At 57.8% G+C, this 4,981-nt stretch overlaps 2 pseudogenes; both read right to left on the bottom strand.

The window, feature by feature from the left end:
• Positions 1–2,852: 2,852 nt before the first annotated feature.
• Positions 2,853–2,961, bottom strand: LOC121171690 (annotated as a pseudogene).
• Positions 2,962–4,599: 1,638 nt separating this feature from the next.
• Positions 4,600–4,708, bottom strand: LOC121171669 (annotated as a pseudogene).
• Between the last annotated feature and the right edge of the window lie 273 nt (positions 4,709–4,981).

Raw genomic sequence — 4,981 nt, 5'->3', positions numbered from 1 at the left:
CTGGCCACAGGGAGGATTGTAGGATTTGTGGTCCAACATTAGAATGCATTTGTCAGGACTGGACCTCCATGATTGCTGATGCCTGTGCAATAGATGACATGCCTTGTGCATATGGGGGACATGATGACCAGCTCATTTAGGCCTGCAGAGGACGTCAAGTGCCATGTCAAAAGACAGAACAGAACAGGTTGGACAGCTGCCGGAGTCCAGCTCCAGCTGAGTTCGGAGCTCGAGAAGGGTGCGTGAAGTAGGCGTAGAAAGAAGAGACGGACCACTACAATTCCAACATCATTGTGGACCACGCGAGAAAGCTGTCTGCTTTATTTATTCAGAAGTAGTACACAGTCTCTTTTTTTAGGGCATTTTGACATAGCTTCAAGGGGGGCACAATTTACAACCGCTTGAGAGGCGAGTGAGGGAGGATCCCACATTCTTTCTCGGCTTGCCAGCCCCTACTTACTTCCCTCAAGTCTGGGTCCCATCCTTGGCACTGTCTGTGACAACCAGATCCCTACCTTGAATTATGCATGGGAAAAGGGCTGAGAACTTGGTTTATGGGGATTAGGGTATTGGCACCAAAGTTCATTAGGTCTGCAGGCCCACACAGTTTGCTAACTAAGCAAGAGTTACAACGACGGAAGGAACTGCAATTAGCAATGAGCCATGTTTACTCTATTTAGGTTTCTGCTCTACAAAGGGCAAGTAAATGTTTCCAAAGAAAACTCTACAGATAGTTTCACCTTAAGACAGGACATTATCCATTCTGATGTTGCAGCCAACATTTTCTCAGTAGACGACACATCTTATTCAGTAATACACTCCTACTACAATTCTTATTCTATAACTTATCCATCACTTAATGAGAGAAATGCATTAAAAGAGAAGAAATATAAAAATCTAAGGCAAAAGTTTCAAACATTAAATCCCTCTACAATTGTAGGCTCTACAACCTCATAAATAATCAAACAATAATCAAAAGTATACATGATGTTAGTAAAGTCACCCTATTTCCTCTAGTTAAAAATTATTGTTAGTTATTTAAAAGAGTGGAAGAGTTCTAGTTTTAGGTTATACGATATTAAGATACTTTACGTGCAGCTAATTCTCGCAACCTGGTTCTTTACCGTGAGCTGAAAACACCAGACGCAACGACATATCTTAAGAAGTTATCTTAGAGGTTTATTCCAGCGGGGCAGGAAAAAGGGAAGGGGAAAGAGGGGGAAGGGAGGTAAGAAGGAGGAGAGGGAGAGCAGGGGAGAGGAACCAAGGAGAGAGCAAGAGCAAGAGCAAGGGAGAGCAAGAGAGAGAGCAAGAGAGAGAGAGAGAGAACCGAGTGGGGCAGGAACAAGGGAAGGGGAGGGAAGGGAGGAAGAGCAGGGGAGAGGAACCAAGGAGAGGAAGAGAGAGAGCAAAAAAGGGCGAACCGCACCTGGGGGCCTTTTTTGTCTGCCAGGTGTGGGGGGGGCGGGGATTCAGAGGGATTGAGGGCAGGCCCCAGGGGATTGGTGCCTGCAGGTGAATGCCTGGGGATGATTGGCGAGTGGGCGGGTTTGGGGAAGGGGCTGGGAGATTGGGGGTGGGATTCTCAGGTGGAATGCCAGGTTACATCTGATTGGTGGATGGCTGGACTGGTGCGAATTCCGTGAGCAGTGAGGAAGAAGAAATGGCGCAGGGTCCAGGGTGGGATATTGGAGTAAGTCCTTATAATTATGAAGGCAGCCAAAGCAACTACATTTACTATGTTCTAAAGAGTTGAGAGTTGCAAGGACAGGCTAACCTTTAAGGTCACAGTAGCTATATTTTGCCATAGCAGGATAGCCTTTAGGATCACAGTAACTATAGTTTTGCCATAGCAGGATGGCCTTTTGGGGTCACAGGATAACCTTTAGGGTCCCAGTAACAGGATAGCTATATTTTTTGTCATAGCAATTTCAACCCATACTCCCATCACTTCCATTAGTTTGTGAAACTCTTATCAGGCCATTTCCCAGAAAGCATGCTAAATATTTGGGCCAGATCTCACAGCAATGGTTAGGCACATAATAAGGTGTCTGGAAACAGCATGGGCTAAGTTGTAATCCTATGCGCAGTTAAAGGCCCACTCACCAAGACATTATCAGTAACATTAACTTTTTTTTTTTTTTAAGATTTATTATTTTATTATTTTTTCATTGGATATACAGAGAGAGGAGAGAGAGAGAGGAAGATCTTCGGTCCGATGATTCACTCCCCAAGTGAGCGCAACGGGCCGATACTATGCCGATCCGAAGCCAGGAGCCTCTTCCGGGTCCCCCGCACGGGTGCAGGTTCCCACAAGCAGGGAGCTGGAAGGGAAGCGGGGCTGCCGGGAACAGAACCGGCGCCCATATGGGATCCCGGGGTTGTAAGGCGAGGACTTAACCACTTGCGCCACCGCGCCGGGCCCTGGTAACATTAACTTTTAAGCTCATGTTGGTTGTAAAAGCCATCTCACAGGGGCAAACTATGCCTAATAGATTGCAGAATTTTTACTGGGGTGGTTGAGTGTCCATGCAAACAGGAGGTGAGACTGCGTAAGGTGGTCAGAGAGAAATCTGCCAGGCCCTGCCAAACAGCTGTAGGCTCCACCAGGTCCTGCCAAGCAGGGGAGCTGTTCTCTTCACACCTTCGTGTCATCCATACCTACTGCACAGATCCCAGCACCCCAGGACACTCCAGCTCTCTTCCAAGGCCGCCTCCATCTGCCTGCAGACAGGGCGCCTCACCCCGCACCCCCGCATTCTCCTTGTCCATCTGCCTCCCGCAGCTCGGAGGCGCTGCTGCCTCCTCCGCAACCGACAGAGAAGGAAAAGGAAGGAGCGGGCACGGGCAAAACCCTACAGCACCAGGTATTCCCAGGTGCTCTCCCATCCAAGTACTAACCAGGCCCGACGCTGCTTAGCTTGCGAGATCGGGCGCGTTCAGGGTGGTATGACCGTAGACGACACACACTGCCTGACAGCCGCTCTTCAGCCTGCTGCTGCCCCTGCCCGCCCCTGCCCAGCCCTGCGCTGCTTTGCCCGACACCCTGCCCTGCCCGACCGTCCGCCCAAGCCCGCCCAAGCCCACCCTCCACCCCTGCTGCACCCGCTGCCGCCACTGCCCGCACCGCCAGGCCAACACCGGCCCACCTCCTGCTTCAGCGACCCCCCAGGACACTCCAGCTCTCATTGCAGGCCGCCTCCCCCTGCCCGCAGCCAGGGGCCTCACCCCGCACCCCCGCATTCTCCTGGTCCCTAGGCCTCCTGCAGCTCGGGAGGCGCTGCTGCCTCCTCTGCCACCGCCAGAGGGCTGGAGGGCTGGCCTTCGCGGCTGGGCTTCGAGGGGGCGCCTCACACTGCTGCGCCCTGCCCTCCTACGGCTGGGCACGACGCTGGGAGCCCCGGCAGCTGGCACACGCACGCACGCACCCACGGGGTCCCGGACACCCAGCCCCGGCGGGCGAGCAGGCAGGCAGGCAGGCAGGCCCCATGGAGAACGGGCGCCCCGGGGATGCTCCCCGCTCCCCATCCCACCCCCTCTCCCACCCCCATCCCTTCCCCCACAGCCACCCTCACTCCCGCCGAGCAAGCAAGTGACGCAGCAAGCAATCAGCCACGCTGGGCACCACCACGGGTCGGGACCTGGGCCCGGACAACGGGAGCCGAGGGTCGCGAGGGAGCCGGGGTGGCCGGGCCGCGCCGCACGGCACACTCCAGCGCACGGGGTCACCCTCACCCACCGACTGATGCACACACGCACGCACAGGCCAGCACGCAGGCAGCAGGCACGCACTCAGTCCTACACCACCCACAGGCTTCGGGGCGCAAGAGGCATTTCGGGCCACAGTGGGGCGCCTGGGCATCCCCTACACCCAGGGGCGGGACTGCGGCTGGTGTCTGCGGTGGGGGTGTGTCTGCGGGGGCCGGGGGAGGGTGCCCAGCGGAGGGTTGCCGGCCGGGTGGGTGGGTGGGTTGGTGGGTGAGGGGGTCCCTCGGGTGGGCTCTGGCAGGTGGCGTGCAGGCAAGTTTCTCCCCAGGCCTGGCACAGGACCACTGAGTGTGCGTGCAGGCGGGCCTTGCACAGTGGCGAGCCTGGGCTGGCGAGGTGGTGCTGCTGTTGGTGCTGTTGGAGGCTGGCTGCGGGCGCTGTGTGCCCTGGAGGGGCCCGATTCCGGGTGTGGGTGTGGGTGTGGGTGTGGGCAGGTGGCCAGGGAGGCTGCGGGCCGAGGGCAGATGGTGGCGTGGCGTGCGTGAGTGTGTGTGCTTGGCAGAAGAGGTTGGCTGTGTGTGTGTGTGTTTGTGGCATTTGGCTGTGCAGGGTAGGGCGGGCTGGGGCGCTGGCTAGTGTGTGTGTGGGGCCTCGGGGTGGGCACCGTTGCACGCGGTGGTGGCGGGGAGGCCCTGGGTTGCATGGGGCGTGGGAGGCGTGTGGGAAGGGAAGCTGGGCAGGCCAAAGCAGGTAGGCAGGGGAGCAGGTGGCAGGTGGCAGGGTGCTGGTGGTGTGCCGGGGTTCTGAGCTGGTCGGGGGTGTGGGCTGGGGCTTGGTGGGCGAGCGGGGCGGGCAGGCAGGCAGGAAAAGGAGGGAGCGGGCACGGGCAAAAGCCTACAGCACCCGGTATTCCCAGGCGCTCTCCCATCCAAGTACTAACCAGGCCCGACCCTGCTTAGCTTCCCAGATCGGGCACATTCAGGGTGGTATGGCCGTAGACGACACACACCACATCACAGCCGCTCTTCAGCCTGCTGCCGCCCCTGCCCGCCCCTGCCCAGCCCTGCCCTGCTTTGCTCGACCACCCTGCCCTGCCCGACCCCTGCCCAAGCCCACCCAAGCCCGCACACCAGCTGCACCGCCCGCCCAAGCCCACCCTCCACCCCTGCTGCACCCGCTGCCGCCCCTGCCCGCACCGCCAGGCCAACACCGGCCCACCTCCTGCTTGAGCGACCCCCCAGGACACTCCAGCTCTCATCGCAGGCCGCCTCCC

This window comes from Ochotona curzoniae, unplaced genomic scaffold, assembly GCF_017591425.1.
Source record: "Ochotona curzoniae isolate NIBS_2020 unplaced genomic scaffold, NIBS_Ocur_1.0 scaffold_2683, whole genome shotgun sequence".
Lineage (NCBI taxonomy): Eukaryota > Metazoa > Chordata > Mammalia > Lagomorpha > Ochotonidae > Ochotona > Ochotona curzoniae.
Note: the sequence above shows the minus strand (reverse complement) of the source record. Positions and strands in the feature narration are given on the sequence as shown.